The 24,400-nt window shown below is 41.2% G+C and overlaps 1 long non-coding RNA gene across 2 annotated transcripts in view; it reads right to left on the bottom strand.

The window, feature by feature from the left end:
- Positions 1-3,077: 3,077 nt before the first annotated feature.
- Positions 3,078-24,400, bottom strand: part of LOC137377728 (uncharacterized) — a 180,523-nt gene continuing 159,200 nt past the window's right edge. For both annotated transcript variants that reach the window (XR_010976475.1, XR_010976474.1), the window contains exons 5-6: positions 7,666-7,819; positions 3,078-7,554 (exon numbers count right to left, since the gene is read on the bottom strand). This is a non-coding gene — a long non-coding RNA (uncharacterized lncRNA). The remainder of the gene's footprint in view (positions 7,555-7,665; positions 7,820-24,400) is intronic.

Raw genomic sequence — 24,400 nt, 5'->3', positions numbered from 1 at the left:
TGCTGCAACAATTCGGTGATTCAGTGATTCTTTTCAATTTAGTGGAACATTCCTGTTTTAGTCTGTTGTTGGATAATGTTTAAAATGCTTGATAGCTGAATGATTGACTTGCAAACGCTAAAATGACAACACCCTGAAGCAGAAGTGGCCAATATTCTTTTTCTGATCAAGTGAGCTTGGCACACGAGTCTTGCTGTGTATGTTTAATACATTTCCTCCCCGATTTACCTCAAAGTACCTTTGTATCGCTGAATGATGATGTCCTCACATTTACTATTATCTGAAGTTGAAGTAGTAAAAGCTGTACTTCCATTGCATTAGAGAAGACCAGGTTTAATCAGCTCGACAGTTATCAACTCAGAATCAGAATCACTGAAAAAACGTTAAGGGCTGATTAGATTTGTCTTGATTTCATTATATCTGTTGTGTAGGGTTGGATTCTGTTCTCCCCAGGGGTCGGGTTCCGTGGCACGGGGGGAGAGGCGCCAGAAGATGGCTCCGGATGAGGCCTGTCACAGACCTCAAAGCTGTGAGGGCCTGGCCTGATCCTCCCAGCAGTGGCGAGGCTCCGTGGTGCACCCCCCGCTGTGATCTTGAGGGCCCCCCACGATCTTTGGCACGGCGGCCAGCACTATAGTGCCTTCAGATCCCCATCCAGGGAAACGCGTGCCACAATGGTGGGGAGGGGGAGTGAAGGTAAGTTTGTCAGTGCAGGCGGTGGGGGGACAAGGACAAATAAACATAATGGGTGTAGGGGATGATGGGAATGCTTGAACCTTAAACTTTGTGCAGTTTGGGATGGAAGGTCAGGTGTAAAAGATCATTGTTTGGGGGGAAGGGCAAATAGTTACTGTAATTGTTATTGGGGGAGTGGGAAAGGGGCGTTAGAAATGTATTCATTTAAATTTGGGGGGGGTAGGACTTTAAACATTTAGATTGGGCGGCAGGGCTGGCTGCCCTTTAAAATTGACGCCAGCACCTGCGCACAGGCAGCTGACTCATTGCCGGAGACGGAATGCCTGCCCCCAACAATGGATGTGGGGCGGGGTGTGGTTGGGCCCCCAAACTATTTAAATGAGCTGCCGTGCTTGAGATTGCGGCGGCTCTTTGGCGTGCGTCCCGCATGGGTGGGCTGCCATTTTTTGAGCTCACCGCCGAGATCTATGGCAGGCTCTTAATATCCAGTCCATAATATTTAATTTCTTCCTGCCTTTCAGAATTCATTGCTTATTAAATGTCCTGTTATCATCTCATTAATTACAGTTAATTCTCTCTCTGGAATTTAATATGTTAAAATATGTTACAAATATTCTTTGGCCTCCTTGTCTTGGGAGACAATGGGTAAATGCCTGGAGGTGGTCAGTGGTTTGTGAAGCAGCGCCTGGAGTGGCTATAAAGGCCAATTCTAGAGTGACAGGTGCCACAGATAAGATTGGTTGTTGGGGCTGTTACACAGTTGGCTCTCTCCTTGCGCTTCTGTCTTTTTTCCTGCCAACTGCGAAGTCTCTTTGACTTGCCAGACTTTATCCCTGCCTTTATGGCTGCCCGCCAGCTCTGGCGATCGTTGGCAACTGACTCCCACGACTTGTGATCAATCTCACAGGACTTCATGTCGCATTTGCAGACGTCTTTAAAGCGGAGCCATGGACGGCCGGTGGGTCTGATACCAGTGATGAGCTCGCAGTACAAAGTGTCCTTGGGGATCCTGCCATCTTCCATGCGGCTCACACGATCAAGCCATCTCAAGTGCCGCTGGCTCAGTAGGGTGCATATGCTGGGGATGTTGGCCACCTCGAGGACTTCTGTGTTGGAGATATGGTCCTGCCACCTGATGCCAAGGATTCTCCGGAGGCAGTGAAGATGGAATGAATTGAGACATCACTCTTGGCTGGCATACTTTGTCCAGGCCTCGCTGGCGTAGAGCAAGGTACTGAGGACACAGGCCTGATACAGTCAAACTTTTATGTTCCGTGTCAGTGCACCATTTTCCCACACTCTCTTGGCCAAACATTGATCTCACAGTATATACACTGTCCAATGTGAAATGAAACTTCATAGTTAAGGAAAATAGCTTGCGAATACATGGAGTATGGTATGTTGCTCACTTACAAATCGAGGGCTGATTTAATTTTTAAACTTATTAATAGCATAAGGATAACATTGGCAGGAATTTCCCTTGGTCCGTCAATGGGAAAAATTACTGCCCATCATCTTTTTATGTTTTTATATCTCTAGCTTTTTTCTTTCTGACATGTTGTCTCCTTGTATTACTTGTTCTGTGTGCTGTGCATTGCCTTGCACCTGCTGGACAATATCTCACTTGACTACAGAAGGTTGAAGCACAAGACTCACTTCAAATCAGACTAAATGTTCAAATATCCAGAAAAAAATGCCTTTGCAGCCAATTAACTAATTAAGCAAAGTACTAAAATCTGCAGAAAGACAATTTACCTGCTTTTCTACACTGTGCAGTTATTCTAAGCCAACAGATTCCCTTCCAGTCTGATTTCAGGACAACTGATGCCAGAGGTAGGCTGATATTTGCACAAAGTACTTGAAAAGAATGTATCAAAAATATTGATCTGGGATTATTGTGTATAGTTAAGGAGGGGGAGGAATTCAATGACAAAATTGAAGACATGACATGTGAGCTCCTTATCTCTTCTGCAGGCGAATGTGTCTAAGTTAATTAATGCGTGTTTGAATAGCAGTTAAGGACACTGTTTGTGTTGTCTTGCCAAATTAAGATAATTAAGATCAGGTTGCACAGTTGATGGAGGATAACCTTTCGTCCTGCTCTTCAGATGTCCAGCTGTTCCTGCACTTGACAAATACACAGAAGTTGCTAAAGTGATATAATGGTTTATGAATGAATTAACTATATATATTTATCTATCACTTTTGCAATAAGTCATTATTTGAATATACGTGTCTATATATATAGAAATTGTTCTTTGTGCTAATGGAAAGTTAAAAAAGCTACATAATTAATTAACAATGTGAAAGATTTGAGCAACTGCAAGAGGATATTTGCTTGAAAGAACTGCATAATAACTAGTGTCAATGGCAACCGATTTATTGAAAGTACTATGTGATATGAAGTTGGAAGAATTACATGTGTATACATTTACGTTCCTCAAATTGAAAGTGCAAACAGTGGAACATTATTAATTCCAATTATATGGTATTGACCAGATGAAATGCAGCTTCTCACCATTGCCCTGTTATACATAGAAATTACAATATGAAAATAAGCCATTCAGCCCAACCAGTTCATTCGGTGTTTACTCTCCAAACAGTCATCACCTTTATCTGTCTCATTTCCATATCCCCTTTCCTTCATCCACCAAACAAATTTACATGGTACTGCATTCATTCTAGGATGATCTAGAGCCAGATCACCAAGATGTTAATAAACACTTTTGCAAGCCCTGGTGCATCGATTTGCCAATGACCATTTTGGTTAGTAAAGAGGCAGATGCGGAGGTATCTACTGCACAGGCACTTGCTGCTACCATCAATCAGAGAACTGGTACCTGAAGGGAGAGCAACTATCTGTTGTGGCCTGTAACTCTTCTGCATCTCCATGCAGGCCTGCCACAATGTTAACCCATGGGGGTGGTGCTATGAAATGGCTCAGAGGACAAGCCTGTTTGCAAGCAACTCATGTAACACCATCTTGATTTCCATAACCATCAAGATGTGTTTGTGTTGGGCTGTCCATCACTTGTCTTCAAGCTCATGTCTGCACTTAGGGTTCTATTTCCTTTCATTTTTTACTGGCCATTTAAGCCTATGTGCCTTTCAGCCTTGGAAAAGGTTGTTACTGGGTTGAGATGCCTTTTATAGCTTTACAAAAACGTTGTCAGTTTTTACATTCCCTCTGTTTGTAGAAATCCCTTTTAATTGTCCCCAATTATTAAACTGGCTATTTATACTTGATCTATTATGTGGGATTTGTACTAATTTGCAATCATTTAGCACTGACCGAGGCCTGAAAATGGAAATTAGCCCCAAAGCCAATAAGCCTAACCCTCCTTAAGAGATAGATTTCTCTATGTAAAATAATTCTTTTCTAAAATATGGAATTCCTGGTAAGTGGAATTGAAGGCTAGTCTCAGTAATGGTGCCATGGAATTATCATCGACTGTCGTAAAAACCCATCTGGTTCCCGAATGTCCTTTAAGGAAGGAAATCTGCTGTCCTTACCTGGTCTGGTTTACATGTGACTCCACACCCACAGCAATGTGGTTGACTCTTAACTGCCCTCTGAAATGGCCTAGCAAGCCATTCAGTTGTCAACGGCAATTAGGGATGGGCAACAAATGCTGGCCTTTGCCAGCAACACCCACATCCCATGAAAGGATTTAAAAAAGCAAGTACTTTTATGTATGAAAGAGTTTTTTTAAGTACTAGTTCCCAATTACTAAAATGACCATATGCTGATTTCTTCAAATGTCAGGTGCGCTACTTATTCTTTTCACACATTTTGGTTTTATTTTTGAAATTGCTGTCAGGGATGACCACAGAATTAAAGTATGAATTTGGAGTGGGGCATCATCCTGAAAGACATGAATTAAGACAACTTGCATCACTTTGGATCCAGATAATATCAGGCAGCAAAACTAGTAACAATGTTTGAAGGGTTAGCATCCAAGGAACCCTCACGGTATAGAGACTTATTAAGATCATAACCTTATCTCCCTTTAAATCCTCTTAACAAGAGCTGTAAAATAAAGTTTTTAAATACTCTTCGGCTATTTCTTATCCAATATCGCAACACAAAAAATTCTGTGTCAAGATGGTTACTCGTTTCCACCGTTATTGCAGGTACTGCAATGGTATCTTCAATAGCGGCACAGTGGTGCAGTGGTTAGCATCACAGCTCCAGCGACCTGGGTTCAGTTCTGGGTACTGCCTGTGCGGAGTTTGCAAGTTCTCCCTGTGACTGCGTGGGTTTCTGCTGGGTGCTCCGGTTTCCTCCCACAGCCAAAGACTTGCAGGTTGATAGGTAAATTGGCCATTTTAAATTGCCCCTAGTGTGGGTAGGTGGTAGGAGAATGGTGGGGATGTGGTACAGAATATGGGGTTAATGCAGGATTAGTATAAATGGGTGGTTGTTGGTCGGCACAAACTCGGTGGGCCGAAGGGCCTGTTTCAGTGCTATATCTCTAAATAAAATGTTTAAAAATCGTATGAATGTCTGCACTGCCATTGATTTTCTCCATTCTTAGTGGATTAGATTGTGCATTGTCTGAAGTGTATCCAAACTAATGGCACTGATTCTGTGTATTCTGGCAAAGCCAACATTTATTGCCCATCCCTAATTGCCTTTGAGAAGGTGGTGGTGAGCTACCTTCTTGAACTTCTGTAGTCTATGTGGTGAAAGTACTCCCACAGTGCTGTTGTGTAGGAAGTTCCAGGATTTTGGCACAGTGACCGTGAAGGAATAGCAATATATTTCCAAGTCAGGATGGTGTGTGATTTGGAGGGGAAATTGAAGGTAACGGTGTTCCCATGTGCCTGCTGTCCTTGCCCTTCTATGTGGTAGAGCTTGTGAGTGTAGAATGTGCTATTGAAGGAGGCTCGACGAGTTGTTGTAGTGCATCTTGTGGAATAAACACACTGCATCCACATTGTGCCAGTGGTAGATGGGGTGAATTTGCTGCTGATCAAGTGGGCTGTTTTGGCCTGGAAGATATCTAGCTTCTTGCATGTTGCAGCTGCACTCATATAGGCAAATGGAAAGTATTCCATCATACTCCTGACTTGTGCTTTGTAGGTGGTGGATAGTCTTTGGGGAGTCCGAAGGTGAGTTACTCTCCACAGAATGCCTAGCTTCTGACCTGCTCTTGAAGCCACAGTCTTTATTTGGCTGGTTCAGTTAAGTTTCTGGTCAATGGTGACCCCCAGGATGTTGCTGGTGGGGGTTTTGACAATGGTGATGCCATTGAATGCCATGGGAAGGTGATTAGTCTCTCTCGTGTTGGAGATGGTTATTGACTAGCATTTGGGTGGGAATGTTACTTGGCATTTATCAGCCCAAGCCTGGCTCTTGTCTAGGTCTTTCTGCATGCAGACATGAGCTGCTTCATTACCTAAAAATTACAATTGGATCTGAGCACTGTGTAAACATCAGCAAACATCCCCATGTCTGCCCTTATGATGAAGCAAAGGTAACTGTTGATACAGCTGAAGGTGGTTGACCTGAGGATACTGTCCTGAGGAAGTCCTGCAGCTTTGTCCTCGGGCTGGGATATTTGGCCTCCAACAACCACAACCATCTTTCTTTCTGTGAGATATGACTCCCGCCAGTGGAGAATTTTACCCCTGATCTGCATGGACTTCTATTTTACTAGGGCTCATTGGTGCCACAGTTGGTTGCCTTGATGTTAAGGGCAGTCACACTCACTTATTTTATCCCAAGGCTGTAAAAATTTCTGGAGCTGAGTGGTCCTGGCAGATCCCAAACTGAGTACATTGCTGGTGAATAAATGTCTGGTCTGTGGGACAGCTGTCCCAATTCTGCCAGAAGTCCCCAGATGTTAGTAAGGAGTACTTTGCAGAGTCAACTGGATGTGCCTTTTTGGCATCTTCGAATTTGATGATTGGTGGCCCAACCGGTTTTATTCTTATTGTACTGGTTTGACACAACTGAGTGGCTTGCTTGGTTATTTCAGAGAGAAGTTACATAAGTCACATAAAAGACATTATTGAACCAGCTGAGTTTTTACAACAATCCATTAGCTTCGTGGTCACTATTACTGACAGCAGCTTTTTATTCTAGACTTATTTACTTAACCAAATTCAAATTCACAAACTGGCATAGCGAGATTTGAAATAACATCCCTGGATTATTAGTCCAGATGTCTGGATTACTAGTCCAGTAACATAATCACTATGCTACTGTTCAGATTGTCTTACTGATAAGCAATTGGTTGGTACTGAGCATTCTTTTTTAAATCCACCATATCGCTGACTTTGCCTATCGAAGGGTTCAGGAGTATTAACTGAACCTTAGTTCTTTACTATATAGTTGTTGCATTCAGGATCTATAGGTTATTTCTGGACCTATCCAATACTCTTGATGATACATAGCTATTGATATTTGTACCCTGTCTTAGCAACTTTGCACACCATCTTGTTGATGGCAGCTACCATTTGGTCATCGTGATCTGCAGATCGAACGTGAATGTGTTGTCTATTGCAAACATCAATTAATAGATAATAAGAAAGTTACAATCTAACTGAATTGAGAAGTTCAAGTAACATCAAACTGCGAAAGGAAATCTTAACTGCTTTAACATTAAAAAAAAGAACATAAGAACTAGGAGCAGGAGTAGGCAATTCAGCCCCTCGAGCCTGCTCCGCCATTCAATACGATCATTCCATGCGATTCAATATGATCTGGAAGTTACATCACATGCAATATATTTCTTAGCTTACAGTGGGTTGTAAAGATAGAAGTCAAGTTAGAACTTAGGGCAGAAATGGAGTTTTCTGCCAATTGACCAGTTGGAGTCTTGCACACTGTTGCTGCTTTGCTCATTGATACTGTTTAATTAAAACAGGACAGTTGGTTAGCAATTATTTTCTTTTTTCTATCATTGCTAATATTTATAACACATACCAATATTTCTGTTTATCATGATCTGTCTGCCTCACCAGTTTTGGTCATTATCCTATGTCTGAAAGCTGTGTCAGCTAAGCAAGCAAAGGATGAGTTACACCACAGAACTCCCATTGGCAAATTCTTGTTTTCCTTCTTTCTTCCTTATTGAGTGTTGCAACTCTTAAGGGTTAACATATTTATCTTTCCCTTGACAGAAGAAAAGCATGTTAATGAACATGCTGTTATAATAAAAGATCATCCGATATTTCTTGAAGTGCTTCCTTTCCATCGTGAATTCCTGGAATAAACTGATAACTAAGATTAATCCAGTTTGATGCTTCCACAAGGGTATTAAAACTGCATGTGACATCATTACCACAGGTTTACAGTGAAATCATCTGTAGTTGATTGCAGAAAAATTATAACTCAATTAATTAAATATTATTTGCATTTCCCGATCCTTGTTTAAGCAGTGCTCCTTTTGGATTAGAACATAATTAATTTTTTACTGAGAAATGTGTTGTATTGAAAGATGATAGGAAAGGGTAAAATATAGAGGGCTCAATATGACAAGTGATTTCGGTGGTCAAGTCACACCCAGAAGGTCGTGGATTTGAGCTCTAAGGTTACCTGTCGTTCCAATTCACTTTCACTGGTTGACTGAGCTTTGTCAGTTGTCAGCTTTGTTATTGGATGAAGCATCATGTGCAGTAAAGCTACTGACCTGGAATATTTTGTGTTGCCTGACCTATGGCTGCTGCTGGCTGACCACCTGGAGAGATTTGTAATAAAGACCATCTAGCCTTCTCATGAGGAGAAAGATGCATAATGCAGAGGGCACCTTTTGGAAGAAAAAGTGTTCAAATTGCCATAACAAGAAGAATGTAAGTACTCCAGAGTAGAAGGCTTCTGATAACTTGTGGCAATTGATAGTTGTCTGGGTGATACCATATAGTGTTTTATTCCTGAAAATGGCACTGCTAAACCAACTCAATCCTCTCCCAAAATCACAAGCTTGATTGTGACATCATGAAATTTAATGTATAAAATTAGCTAATAAACTGACAGCATTTCTTTTATTTTATAAGACTTAGAATGAGTTGCCTGTCCTCCTGAGTTGAACGATCATTCCACTCTTTAAAATATTTCATGAAATAAACTATTCTTATCAACAAATATATTACCATGATAAACATTGGAGGAGTTTGGTATGTCCCATTTTTAGTTCGATTTTCCTGAATAAAAGTTCCTCACTGCAAATTTAACTCTGCATCACATTTTATGTGGTATCCAACAACAGGGAAATTTTTATGCTTTGTTCCCCTGTCTACTTGCGCAAAACCAATTTGTATCACAACAAAAGTATCGTTGGTAGCAGTTACTTGAATATACTACATTAATAGCATTATCATCATCTTCATGTAATTTCTATTTTTCATTGTAGTGTATTGAAATTTCTTCAACGTTCTGTGATAGACTATAATTTCTCTTTCTCTTTCACTATTTGTTATCTTTACAATTTGAACACTATTTCTAATACAAATTAATTGTAAATCCAACTGGTTTAGACTCTATTTAGACTCTAAACTTTGCTCTATTGATTAATATGTCAAGGTGCTTTCATAGATAACATCAACACAGGACAGCTTCTCCTATTTGTCCTCTAAATCATAGCAATGTTGAAGGTGCAAGAAATCCACAGTATCTCTAATGTATTCTTCATTTTTTATCCTTTGTATTACTTAAGAACAGCTACTTATTCTATAGATTTGATTTTAATAACAAATCTTAAAATATTCAGTTTAAGTTTTATATATCCAATGTCCATTTTTAAAAGGGTTGACATGCCCGTGGGACTAAGGCTATAATCAAACTACTAACCAACTACCCATTGAAACGTATTGGGTTCAGCACAGTTTAGCACAGTGTTCCATATAATGCCGCCGAAAGCAATAGATGATAACAGCTTGTGTGTCAGTGCTGAATAACTGCTCTGGGTAATTTTACATCATGAACACTTTGATTTTCTTTTCCCTCTATTTTACAGATATCAGACGTGATTGTTGAAGGCTTACATTCGATGGTGATGCAGGCCTTCAGTGCATCGAAGTTAAAACGTCCATTTTCACTTCTTCAGGCTGGCCCTTTTATATTGCCAAAAAAAAGATACATGTAACCTTATTTCTCATTCAAGGCAAACCTAACCTCACAGGCCAGGCATGATTTTTCGACCTAAAAGCTGAATTCAGTGATTGTAACTGTTCTTTCATCTTGTTGCCTTACCCAGGCACCTTCGGTGGATACTATCTTGTCAATAATAATGCTTTTATTACTGCAGTGACATAGTATCAGAGTATATTGTTGAAGATCTGGATATGTCAGACCAGTTTATGTTTGATGCCTGCACACTCTGCCAGTTTCTGAAATATTCATTATGGAGTAGTTTTATGAGGTCATTGAATTTAAAATTTGACCTATGGAGGTAGCTCTGTACTGAATTGAATATAGGATAGTGAAATGGATAAAATACAATTTTAGGTCAGTAGACAGCTGAATGAAATGGGTGAACTGTGTCAAAGTAAAAACATGAAGAAATAGATGAATCATACGAGGTAAAACATATGCTGAGATGATAGATTAATGGAAATGAACAATCAAATTAGCAACAAAAGTGTGTGTAAATATGTGGTTGAATCCGAAGCAGACCTCTGCATGAAATTTGGACAGAGCTGCACACAGACACATTTTAAGAACTAATTTTAAAGGTGTTCCTGCATCTGTGATTGATGTAAACATCTAACCTTGCTTCATACTGCAATAGGTGATTTTGCACTCATTCAGGCGAAGAGTCGTAGCTCATGTTTTAATCTGCTGTCTATCATTGACTTAGTACAACACCTACTGCAATATTTGTTAAAACAACAAATACCACATATTTTCCTATTACAGTGCAAGTTTTACCCATCTGGGTGACAGAACAGAATTTTCACTTTGGGCACAATTGGCAATTCCAACACAAATTGCGCCCAAAGTTGGGCCTAATTTGAAAAGTGATTTCCCCATGCCTCTTTGATGAAACATATTTGCATATTCGCAAAGGCAAAACCTTCCATGAACCAGCGGAATCAGGCAGCATTTTAAAACATTATTTTTTTTAAAGATTTTATTTTAAATAGTAGTTTTGATATATTTAAGTGTGGTAATTTGGTGCATATCAATTAATACAGCTAAAGATGGGTTTAATGCAAAAAAAAACATTTTTAATCACAGTGTCAATCCACCACCTGTGAGTGACCTGAATTTAGATTGCTGAAAATGACTTTAAAACTATTTTCTAGTTAGATTGGGGTATAGTAGTCAGTTCCTTAGCAAAACAAAAAAAAATCCAAACATAACTATCAGTATCTTGCACCCAAAGAATCCAGCTCAATATTTGGAGCTTCCTTAAAGGTCTGCAAATGAGCTTAATTAGCGGAAACTTCCAAAAGTGACTAATTCACCCTGGGGGTGTGGCTAACTTTGTGGGTGGGGCCTGTTTCCAGTACAGTTTTTTAAAATCTAGCTTAATAGATCATGGAAACTCAAGTTGCGCTGAATGCAATTTGCACTTCAAATTCTGCAATCCTTTGCACTGGTTACACCAATATCGGGTGAGTTATGCCAAAAATGTGCAATCAAATGGAAACTCCAGACTGCTGTATCTATTTTAACACATTACCTTAATCAAAAGTTCAGCACATGTTGAGTATGTATTTCATTTAGCACAAATTTGATCTAGGTGCAGGTTAGGTATATATACCTCAACATAGATTTAGCCCTTTCAATGTATATTTTAATCATTTTCAGAATATATTTTACCTTTTTCACTGTACTGCTTATTAATAAATCATACATTTGCTTCTGAAGTGTCACCTGTACAACAGGGAATTACTAAATAGGACTATGCATTTTCCTCACTGCAATATATTTCCTTCGTTTGCTGCATTCTCTCCTCTTCTTAGTGTCAGGCAAATCTCTCGACCTGCCAAGACTGAAGCACACATGATTTAGCCCATGAACATTAAAACTTAAAATTGCAAGCCCCTGATTAGAAAGACATTTGCATAGTAACCGACCATCTCTTTCCCATCTCTTTGTCTTTCAACACACCATTAATATATTGTTTGCTTTTGCTCCATGACCTTTTGGTCAGCTATGTGGCCTGGTCCAATCTAGACCTCCTTTGTTATCTCTTGCCACTCCCCCACCTCACTTGCTTATAACCTGTGACTTTTCTAATATTTGTCAGTTCCGATGAAGGGTCACTGACCCGAAACGTTAACTCTGCTTCTCTTTCCACAGATGCTGCCAGACCTGCTGAGTGGTTCCAGCATTTCTTGTTTTTATCTCTTTCCCATGGAACTGAACCTTGTGAAAACATGTGAACCTCAAAGAGAGACTAGTCTCCTAAATGAACATGGTTTAAGAAGAACACTGGGCCTCAATGAACAGCAAGACTACTTACAATCAAGTGAGCTTGAAGCACAGTAAACAAGAAACTCTACTGATATTGCCTCAAACCCCTCTATACTATATTTTCCTCTCCTCTTTTCTGTCCCTATTTGCATGTGTATATCGCATGTGCATGCTAATATGGGCGCATCGTATATCCATAGGCATCAACCATATTAGAGTTTAAGTCTAAGTTTTAATAAATGTCACTTTTCTCCTTTAAACCTGAGAAAACCTGGTGTGTTGGTTTCTTTGCCTTATAATTGGAAAGCTGTGAACAAGGATTCACAAAAAGGCAAGCTCAAAACACAATGTGTTTAGAAAGTACCCCGTTACAATAAGACCAGGTGAAGACAGTAACAGACCCCTAGACACCTTTCTCACCTGGTCGTAACAGAAATTTGGGTGCTAGCATCTGGGATTTTACCCACAGACCAATGAGAGAAATTGGAAGTGGGAAGCCAAATTGTTCCCAATCAAAAAGAGCAACATTTCAAAGCAGGTTTCCTTGTGGTTGTGTGTGATTGAAAACGAGCATGTCTGCAACTGAAGCAAGTAGCTCTCCAAGCCAGGGTGAAGTAACTTGGAATAAGTTAAAAGCACTGTCTATGGAGAAGTTGAGGAAAATGGCTGTGTGGGATCACTGTATGTGGCAAGGCTAGGAAATCTGAACTCCTAAGGCTACTGGCCAACCATTTTTCCGTTGAATCTGAAGAAGCAGAAGCAGTGTTAGAAGTAGACCCAGACAGTGTACTGCTAGCAAAGATACAATTGGAACAAAAGAAACTTGAATTAGAAGACAGGAAAAGAGAAAGAGAGAGACAGGAAAAAGAGAGAGAGAGTGCCTTCCAAAAGGAGCATGAAGAGAATGAAAGGCAGGAGAGAGAGAGAGAAATAATATTCCGGAAATAATGCAAAAAGTTGAAGTGGCTTGAGCTAGCTAGGGCGTGACAGATTAACCCTAGTGAAAGCATGGCTAATATGGAGGAGCAGAATTCAGGGCTGGGTACAAGATTGCTAAAGCTCACTCAATTAATTCTAAAATTCAATGAGGAAGATGTGGAAGTATTTTACGTGTCTTTTGAGAAATTGGCAAAGCAGCTAAAATGGCCAGCTGAGACCTGGTCTCTCTTATTGCAAAACAAACACACTGGTTTATTCCTTGTTGCCAGATGAGAATTCATCAAATTATGCACTGACCAAAAATGCTATCCTCGGGGCATATGAATCAGTACCCGATGCCTATCGCCAAAAGTTTAGAACCCTCAAAAAGCAAGCCAGTCAAACTTATCTGCAGTTTGAAAGAAGTAAGCAGCTGGCCTTTGACCAGTGGCTGAGGGTTTTAAAAATATAGCTCAGTTATGAGATTCTCAGAGAAATAATCCTGTTAGAGGAATTTAAAAACTCTCCCTCACTTTCAATAAAGACCCATGTAGAGGAGCAGTGGGTTCAGTGAGCCTGGCAAGCGGCTGTACAGGCCGATGAGTTGCTTTAATTTATAAGTCGGTTTCCCGGGAAAATCTTTCCTAATCACTCCCACAAATCCAAAAAGGACAAAGGGTAGAAAGGTGACATCCACCCAGGCAGTCCTGGGAGACAAAGGAAAGCAGAAGACATGGGGGCTTTCTTTCAGCCAAAAAGGAAGGTGAGTTGGACCCGGAGACCTGTGTGTTTCCATTGTAACAAGGCAGGGTATTTAAAAGCTGACTGCTGGAAATTAAAGGGGAAACCGGAAGGGTTAATCAGGGCACACCTGCTCAGTGAAGACAGAACCCTGATGGAAAACACTGAACAAGTTGTGGCTTTAACTGCAGTAAGAGTGCAACCCAGAAAGCTTACGACAGCCAGTGCAGGCAAACTTAATAGGGTTCCTGAGGGTTATCAGAGTTTTGTATTTGAAGGGAAAGTAAGCCCATATTCATCGAGTGGGTCAAGCAAGCCCATAGTGATTCTCAGGGACACAGGGGCCACCAGATCCCTTTTACTGGGAAAAGGCCTAATGTTTTCCCCAGCTAGTGAAGTGAACACCAGAATGGTGGTGAATGGTATTGGAGGGCAGTGTATGCTTGTACCTGTACACCAGGTGCACCTGGGGTGCGACCTAGTTTTGGGGACGATGACCATAGGGATTGTCCTTAGTTTGCCTGTGGGCGGGTTGACCTGCTCCTCGGTAATGATCTGGTGGGGGTGAAAGTGGTAGCCCCCCCATTAGTGAAAGAAAGACTGTAGGGCGGCACAGTGGCGCAGTGGTTAGCACCACAACCTCACAGTTCCAGGGACCTGGGTTCAATTCTGGGTACTGACTGTGCGGAGTTTGTAAATTTTCCCTGTAACTGCGTGGGTTTTCGTCGGGTGCTCCGGTTTCCTCCCACAGCCAAAGACTTGCAGGTGATAGGTAAATTGGCCATTGTAAATTGCCTCTAGTGTAGGTAGGTGGTAGGGAATATGGGATTACTGTAGGGTTAGTATAAATGGGTGGTTGTTGGTCGGCACAGACTTGGTGGGCCGACGGGCCTGTTTCAGTGCTGTATCTCTAAATAAAATAAATAAAGGAAATCAGAGACACAGGGCAGTGGCAGGAGACAGTCCCCTGCAGAGTCCCAGAATGTGTAGTGGGTCAGGCCATGATCAAACTAGCTTCCCCAGAGGAGACTGCATTGGCATTGCAGGCAGATGACCATGAGGTTTGCCTGACCAAGACTTTCTTTGGAAAGTTAGGAGACCGAGGGAATTAATTAAATGTTTTTTCCCTAGCTGAAGCTCAGTGAGCTGACCCAGTATTGCAAGAGTTAGCACAGGCTGCCCAGTCTGAAAGTGAAGCAGAGGGAGTCCCTGATTACTACTATATAAAGAATGAGGCACTGATGAGGAAATGGACTTCTCTTCACAGACCTGAGGGCAAGGAGTGGACAGTAGTGCAGCAGTTCATGGTGCCACAGAGGTACCAGGGAGAGATATTAAGAAGGGCCCACAAGACTACAGTGGCTGTACATGCTGGTATACGAGACCAAAGCCCGCATAAGGCAGCAATTTGACTGGCCAAAACTCCACAAAGATGTAGTGGAGTACTTCAGGAGTTGCCACATGTGCCAAGTTGAGGGGAAACCCCAACCTGCAGTGAAACCTGCACCCCTAAGTCCTGTTAGGAAGACCCTCCAGCAGAGGGCTGGTGAACTGTAAGGGACCCCTGCCGAGAACAAAAGGGGACAGGCAGGCACACAGCTGGCAAAGGTTTAGAAAGAGAAGGTGAAAAAGTGACTAAGTGGGCAGGTTAACAGAAGTCCAGGAAAAATCCTGGATGCCAACTCCTACTGTCTGGTCAACCAACCCTAAAAAATATGAAAAGTTAGACCCCACATCCTCCAATGTGAATGTAGACCCGAGAAGCATCCCACAAGAGTGGCAAACATCTTTTACAGGAACCTGCAAAGACATACAGAGACCTCTAGGGGGCAGAGAAACCATGAAGGTGATGCCTCACCTAGTTGAAGTGCCACAGGAGCGTGCAGCAAAGCCTGCACAAATACCTACAGCTGGAGTGTCCCAGAGAACAAAGAGGAGAGTAACAAAGAATCCTCCCCCACAGTCAGAGGACCAGAAAGACATTTGCATGGTAACCGACAGTGTTGGAATAATGGGGACCCAGTCATTGCTTCCCCAATACACTAAAGATGTGGTCAGACCAGTTTTGGTCATAAAACTGACTGACGGTTGGAGGTTTTGAATTTGCAGAAAGGCATATGCTCCCAGTTGGAAGAGAACCTTCTCTCCTGTCCTGCCTGGCTCCATTTCTTTTCCACAGAACTGAATCATGTGAAAACACTTTTGTTTTTCAATCATGGGATGTGGGCATCGCTGGCCAGGTCAGTATTTATTGCCCATCCGTAACTGTCCTTGAGGAGGTGGTGGTGAGTTGCCCTCTTGAACTGCTGCAGTCCATTTGGGGTAGGTATACCCACAGTGCTGTTAGGAAGGGAGTTCCAGGATTTTGACCCAATGACAGTGAAGGAACGGCGATATAGTTCCAACTCAGGATGGTGTGTGACTTGGAGGGGAACTTGCAGGTGGTGGTGTTCCCATGCATTTGCTCTCCTTGTCCTTCTCGTTGGTAGAGGTCGTGGGTTTGGAAGGTGCTGTCTAAGGAGCCTTGGTGCATTGCTGCAGTGCATCTTGTAGATGGTACACACTGCTGCCACTGTGCGTCGGTGGTGGAGGGAGTGAATGTTTGTAGATGGGATGCCAATCAAGCGGGCTGCTTTGTCCTGGATGGTGTCGAGCTTCTTGAGTGTTGTTGGAGCTGCACCCATCCAGGCAAGTGGAGAGTATTCCATCACACTCCTGTCTTGTGCCTTGTAGATGGTGGTCAGGCTTTGGGGAGTCAGGAGGTGAGTTACTCACCTCAGGATTCCTAGCCTTTGACCTGCTCTTGTAGCCACGGTATTTATATGGCTACTCCAGTTCAGTTTCTGGTCAATGGTAGCCCCTAGGATGTTGATAGTGGGGGATTCAGCAATGGTAATGTCGTTGAATGTCAAGGGGAGATGGTTAGATTCTCTCTTGTTGGAGATGGTCATTGCCTGGCACTTGTGTGACGCGAATGTTACTTGCCACTTATCAGCCCAAGCCTGGATATTGTCCAGGTCTTGCTGCATTTCTACATGGACTGCTTCAGTATCTGAAGAGTCACGAATGGTGCTGAACATTGGGCAATCATCAGCGAACATCCCCACTTCTGACCTTATGATTGAAGGAAGGTCATTGATGAAGCAGCTGAAGATGGTTGGCCCTAGACACTATCCTGAGGAGCTCCTGTAGTGATATCCTGGAGCTGAGATGATTGACCTCCAACAACCACAACCATCTTCCTTTGCGCTAGGTATGATTCCAGCCAGCGGAGGGTTTTCCCTCTGATTTCCATTGACCTCAGTTTTGCTAGGGCTCCTTGATGCCATACTCGGTCAAATGCTGCTTTGATGTCAAGGGCAGTCACTCTCACCTCACCTCTTGAGTTCAGCTCTTTTGTCCATGTTTGAACCAAGGCTGTAATGAGGTCAGGAGCTAAGTGGCCCTGGCGGAACCCAAACTGAGCGTCAGTGAGCAGGTTATTGCTAAGCAAGTGCCACTTGATGGCACTGTTGATGACACCTTCCATCACTCGACTGATGCTTGAGAGTAGGCTGATGGGGCGTAAATTGGCTGGGTTGGACTTGTCCTGCTTTTTGTGTACAGGACATACCTGGGCAATTTTCCACATTGCCGGGTAGATGCCAGTGTTGTAGCTGTACTGGAACTGCTTGGCTGGGGGCGCGGCATGAACCTCAAAGAGAGAAAAGTCTCCTAAGTGAACATGGTTTAAGAAGAACACTGGGTCCTAATGAACAGCAAGACTACTTACAATCAAATGAGCTCAAAGCACAGAAAACAAGAAACTCTACAGATATTGCCTCAAACCCCTCTCTACTATATTTTCCTCTCCTCTTTTCTGTCTCTATTTGCATGTGCATATCATGTGTGCATGCTAGCGTGGGTGCATCATATATCCGTAGATGTCAACTTTATTAGAGATTAAATCTAAGTTTTAATAAATTTCACTTTTCTCCTTTAAACCTGAGAAAACCTGGTGTGTTGGTTTCTTTGCCTTATAATTGGAAAGCTGTGAACAAGGATTCACAAAAAGGCGAGCTCAAAACACAGTGTGTTTAAAATAATGCCCTGTTACAATAAGACTAGGTGAAGACAGTAACAGACCCCTAGACACCTTTCTCACCTCGTTGTAACATTAGCATGTGGCATTTTTGCATCTGCTTTTTATTTCAGTGTACGTTTTTCAATTTCAGAATCGGTTTCCTCAATATTGTAGCCAATATAGAAGTTAGCTACAAGTCCTGAACTTCTAATTGAAAAATGCCTCACACTATCTGGTTTAGAAAGAGATAGTCAACATTGAAAATTATAAGTTTAGTTGGGAAGGAAATGAACACTCTCAAACAGGGCAGTAAAATGAGATCAGTTCTAACAAAAAGTTCTCCAGCAGGCAATATGAGATGGCCTGAGTCTTTTGATGTATGTTTTCCTGGGAACTGGTATGTGGAATTGAGGGAGTGGGGGGGGGGGGGGGGGTGATTTATTATAATTCAATAACAATTCCTTCTGTACGCCTTTGTATCAAGGCATCATGCCTTTTCTATACTCACTGTCATCACAATATTAAGGCTGCTGGATAGGAATGGATGAATTTTGGAATATAAATTACAATATGAATTATTCAAATGGTTTTAATGTAATGCTTAGAGGGCACAACAGTTTTTAATATATTATTGGTTCAATTGATAGTTTGAGAACATGTAAAAATGAGCAATTGATGTAATGCCTTTTTACCAATTTATCATAGTTGTACAATTAAAATTGTTGTGCAATACTTTTAATCGAACTGAGGCTTTCTAAACTAAAGGAATTGCTAAGTTGCTAACTGTCATGCTAGGTCCCCACCTGCCAAGAATGAGGCACATTAATTTTGTCATGAACACTGATTTTAAACTATTACTGGAATGAAGAAAGGACTTATTAAACAGATCAGCCGTGGCTGGAAAAGACATTTGCATGTTAACAGACAGTGCTTGGAAGGACAAAGGACCATTCCTTGACACATTCAACCCACAATGGACCTTAATCACCAGGTATTGTGTGTAAGAGGAGCATTCCAGAGACTGCTAAGGTGATACAATCCAAGATGTGGTCAAACCAGTTAGTCACATGACTAACCTGCTTGGCAACCTGGGTTTTTCTGAATTGTACAAACAGTTTGAATTCAAAGTGTCTGTTTGCTCCTGGACTGAGAAGATTTCTCCTGTCTGCTCCCATCTCTTTCTCACAAACCTACGAATTCAGTGAAGACACATGAACCCCAAGAGAGAAAAGTCTCCTGCAGTGAACAAGGTTTAAAAAGAATACTGAGCGCCAATGAAAAGCAAGATCTACCTATAATCAAGGACTCTACAGTGAACTCGAAGAACCATAACAAAATCTCTTCAGATATTGCCTCAAACTTTTCCACTTTATTTTTTTCTTCTGCTCTTTTCTGTCTCTATTTGCATGTGTGTATTGTGTATCATGCTAGTGTGGGTGCACTGTGTATCCGTAGGCATCAACCAAATTAGAGTTTAAGTTTAAATTTAATACATTTCAACTTCTTTAAAACTAAGAAAACCTGTCTGTGCTGGTTTCTTTGCCTTATAATTGGAAAGTGGTGCACAAGGAAGCTAAAAACACAGTGTGTTTAAAATAAAACCCTGTTACAGTAAGACCAGGTGAAGGCTGCAAGGAACCCTAGACCTCTTTCTCATCGGGTTGTAACACTAACTGTTAGAATTTTCCAGAAAAAGTATAAATTGTGATTTATAAATAAAAATACAATTTCCTGTGGATTTATGCTAAATGTAACATGGAATAACCAAGGGCTTTGGCATTCATATTCCAGAACAATGATTCAAACAAAGTTAGAGAACAAGGAAACAAATTCTCTTTTGTAAAAGAGCTACCATAACTTAAAGAAAAACAAAGTATTCACACTGGTTTTGGACATCAGCTGAAGTTATTAAAACATTCTGCTCCTTTAAGAGAATTAGGTGTTGTGATAAATGTTTCTTTTGATTAGTCTAAAAACATCAGATGGTCAAAGCAATGAAGAAAGGGCTTTTAACAATAGGTATTTTTTTGTGCAACTATAAAATCAAGCTTGTAATAAGTAGAAGAATGCCTAAGTATTATGTGTGATCAAGTGCATTGTACTGATGTGAAAATTGAACCTTGCACGCTGAAGTAAGAGGAAAACTGGAGGTGTTTGGATTATGGAGTCACAGATGTACATAACAAGTAATTGGAGAAATATAACAAAGAAGGTTTTTGAACTATGTCATAGTCCTATCGTTTTTTTTTCTCCGGAAATATGCAGTTTGCATTTAAGGCTTGCAAAGAATCAGTATTGCTTTAAGAAGCAGCAAGCCTCAGGAGTTATAGGAAGGTGCATTTTTGTTGCCTTGGTACAATCATTTGGAGACTGCAATTCAAAGGGTGCATTCAAAGGGAAATTAAAGACGCATGCGATAAAGGAACATCTGTAATTATGGGTGACTTAAACCGTATATAGATTGGGCAAATCAAATTAGTCATAATACCATAGAGGAAGAATTCATGGAGTGTATACGGGATGGTTTTCTGGACCAATACATTGAGGAACCAACTAGAGAACAGGCTATCCTAGATTGTGTAATGAGAGAGGAATAATTGACAATCTAGTTATGCGAGACCCCTTGGGGATGAGCGACCATAATATGATAGAATTCTTCATCAAGATGGACAGTGACGTAGTTGATTCTGAGACTAGGGTCCTGAATCTTAATAAAAGAAACTAAGAAGGTATGAGGCATGAGTTGGCTATGATGGATTGGGAAATGTTACTTAAAGGGATGACGGTGGATAGGCAATGGCAAACATTAGGGAGCCAGTGGGTGTCGTTTATTTGGACTTTCAGAAGGCTTTGAACAAAGTTCCACATAAGAGATTAGCATGTAAAATTAAAGAGCATGGGATTGGGGGTAGTGTATTGCGATGGATACAAAATTGGTTGGGAGACAGGAAACAAAGAGTAGGAATAAATGGGTCTTTTTCCGAATGGCAGGCAGTAACTAGTGAGGTACCACAGGGATTGGTGCTAGGACCCCAGCTATTCACAATATATTTTAATGATTTCGATGAGGGAATTAAATGTAATATCTCCAAATTTGCTGATGACACAAAACTGGGTGGGAGGGTGAGTTGTGAGGAGGATGCAGAGAGACTTCAGGGTGATTTGGAAGAGCTGAGTGAGTGGGCAAATGCATGGCAGATGCAGTATAATGTGGATAAATGTTAGGTTATCCACTTTGGTAGCAAAAACAGGAAGGTAGATTATTATCTGAACGGCTATAAACTGAGGGGAAGATACAATGAGACCTGGTGTTCTTGTATACCAGTCGCTGAAGGTAAGCATGCAGGTGCAACAGGCAGTAAAAAAGGCAAATGGTATGTTGGCCTTCATAGCGAGAGGATTCGAGAACAGGAGCAGGGATGTCTTGCTGCAATTATACAGTGCCTTGGTGAGGCCACACCTGGAATATTGTGTGCAGTTTTGGTCTCCTTATCTGAGGAAATATGTTCTTGCTATAGAGGGAGTGCAGCAAAGGTTTACCAGACTGATTCCTGGGATGGGGGGATTGACGTATGAGGAGAGATTGAGTTGGTTCGGATTATATTCACTGGAGTTCAGAAGAGTGAGGAGCGCTCTCATAGAAACCTATAAAATTCGAACAGGACTTGACAGGGTAGATGCAGGAAGGATGTTCCCGATGGTGGGGGAGTCTAGAACTAGGGGTCATAGTCTAAGGATACGGGGTAAACCTTTCAGGACTGAGATGAGGAGAAATTATTTCACCCAGAGAGTGGTGAGCCTGTGGAATTTGCTACCATAGGAAGCAATTGAGGCCAAAACATTGTATGTTTTCAAGAAGGAGTTAGATATAGCTCTTGGGGCGAAAGGGATCAAAGGATATGGGGAGAAAGCGGGAACAGGTTCCTGTGTTGGATGATCAGCCATGATCATAATGAATGGTGGAGCAGGCTCGAAAGGCCGAATGGCCTACTCCTGCTCCTATTTTCTATGTTTCTATCTTTCTACCATGGAAACAGCCACTGGGATTGAGTATCAAGCGATACATTTGTTATAATTCAATTTTGAACTGGCTTTTTAGTTGAAGACAATTTGTACTGACAGAACACACAGACAGACAGCTGTGGTGTTTAGCACCTGAAAAAACAGCTCTCAGTCATTTAAACTGAAGGAATAGGATTTTAGTTTGTTTAATTATGATTATCGCTCAAAATTCTAAAAAAAAAGTCAAGCCAAAACGGAGATCTCTGGTAATTTGAACTGAAGGAAGGGAAGTTAGACTGTGACAATCTTTTATCTACCAAAAACTCTAAAGCCAAATTGATTCATTTAAAAAGTGTTTGCAAGTTGTTAATTGTTGAAATTTGCAGAAGGAAGGAAAGCGTCACATACTGCTGGAATTTGACTAAGGACTGTTACACTGTGGAAGAACCTTTTATCCCCATCGGACGGCTATGAGGACTTCAAGCAACATTGGACTGCAAATTTGCAAGGACTCTAATTTTTTCTATTTCAAATGTTGTTTATTTCTTCACAGTGTTTAAGAATTTAGTTTTTGTGATTAAACAGTTAATTTGTTGATTTAAGGACACCTGGTTTGGTTAGCCTCATTCAGCGGTTAATAGATAGTGCAGTTTGGCTGGGTCTTCTTTAATTTGGAAAGTTTAGAATGATATGTTAGGCAATCTGTGGAGTGACAGGGTTGAATTAACAGTGTGTTTCTCCCACCACAATCAGAATCGTATATTTTAATTGAGGGCTTTGACTGGAGCGCTCGGTCTTAACAACCAGTACAAAAAAAAGAGATAAATGACCAGGCTGATGATGGAAGAAGACTTAATTGTGGATACAATATTCAGCAGTCACAGAAAGTTGGGGGTGTGGATGGTAGTGGATCAAATAAGGATGTGGCTAAATGAAGAAACTGGGGCATATGTTACTTCAAGGGCTGGTACAATCCATCTCTGTTGAAACTGGAAAGTATGGAGTGCCCTGATTACCAACCTGTATATTGAAAAAGGCATGAAGGGACGGAAAGTGGTGATAGTGAAGCTCAAACAGTTTGCGAGTGTCATCCCAGAAAGTGACTCAATACTTACAATAAAGCATTTTCACTTTCACGACTGATACTGGATTGTTTCACATCCAATATAGCAGGCTTCTGCCAGACAGAGAAAGAAAGGGAAGAAAGTGCAGGAAATTCTCGAGCAAGATAGGTTGTGGAAAGGAAAAAGAGAGAAGACAAGATAAAAGAGAAAGATTGCATCAATTAGTATTAGATTTTTGCAGGAATTATGGGCTTCAGAGGTACAAGTTACTTTGCAACACAGAATTATGGAAATTCCATAATGGAAGCTCCAGACGAGTTAAATTTGGTACATGCATTCAAAGACAAATGTCTCTGAGCTCAGTGATGTGCCTCTAATTTCTATGCATTGTGACCTAACTGCTTGAGTTGGAAACTGAGAGGTGTGATAGTTATAGGTATTTTATATTTGCCAAAGCTTACACAGTATTCAGTCCAAATGGCTAGACTGAATTAAATTCAAAGTCCCGCATTGTTATCTGTTACAATCTAAAATACTGCTTCTTTTTATGTGGAGGTCTTTTCCTGTTTCTAGTCACATTTTGTGCCAAAGGTGATGTCTTTTTCTTGATTAACTGATGCCTGTCAGCACCTAATGAAAGGTGCTTTGGAAACCTGGTCCGGATGGCTTGCATCCCAGGTTGCTAAAGGAAGTGAGGGTGGAGACAGTGGAAGGGCTTGCCCTAATCTTCCAATCTTCTCTGGGTATGGGGGAGGTGCTAACGGATTGTAGAGTGGGAAATGTGACACCCTTATTCAAGAAAGGATGTAGGACATTCCAAGCAACTACAGGCCGATCAGTTTAACATCAGTGGTGGGTAAGGATTTAGAAACAATAATCAGGGAAAAATCAAAAACTGTTCTTTGAAAAACTGTAACTGATGGTACAAGGATGACGGTTTTGGGCAAGAGATGCAGGGGGAATGTGAGGAAGAACTTTCTTATGCAGCGACCTGGAACTTGCTTCCCATGAGGGTGGTGATGATTTCAAAAGGAAACTGGATGGGCACTTGAAGGAAATAAATTTGCAGGGCTATGGGAATCGAGTGCGGCATTGGGACTGACTGGATTGCTCTGCAGAGAGCCAGTATGAACTTGATGGGCAGAATGGCCTCCTTCTATGCCATAAATGACTCTATGACCTTTCATTGCTTATCCCTCATTGGTGATCTAGCATAAAAGGACTATTTTATCAGAATTCTGTTTATTCTTCAGAAGAATTAAACTATGTCAATCTGCATCGTAATTTAAAATGTGTGCCCATACATTTATTTGCTTCCTCAGATTAGTGGGAGGGGTTACTGAATGGTCCAGTGAATTTGTTATATTCACTAAATGATTCTTTACTAATTGAATGCAATAAGTACAGGCTCTAACCTTTGACCATTAATTAGGTATGTGTTCATTTGGAATGTGTCAAGGTAATTAGTTTTGGATGGTGTAAAAACAGTGAATATAGGTCAACAATTAGACTCAGTCATATTGACTCTGTGACTTTGGAGTCCTT

The sequence above is a fragment of the Heterodontus francisci genome, chromosome 15 (assembly GCF_036365525.1).
Source record: "Heterodontus francisci isolate sHetFra1 chromosome 15, sHetFra1.hap1, whole genome shotgun sequence".
Lineage (NCBI taxonomy): Eukaryota > Metazoa > Chordata > Chondrichthyes > Heterodontiformes > Heterodontidae > Heterodontus > Heterodontus francisci.
The sequence above is the reverse complement of the archived record's forward strand: the minus strand, read 5'-3'. Positions and strand labels throughout refer to the sequence as shown.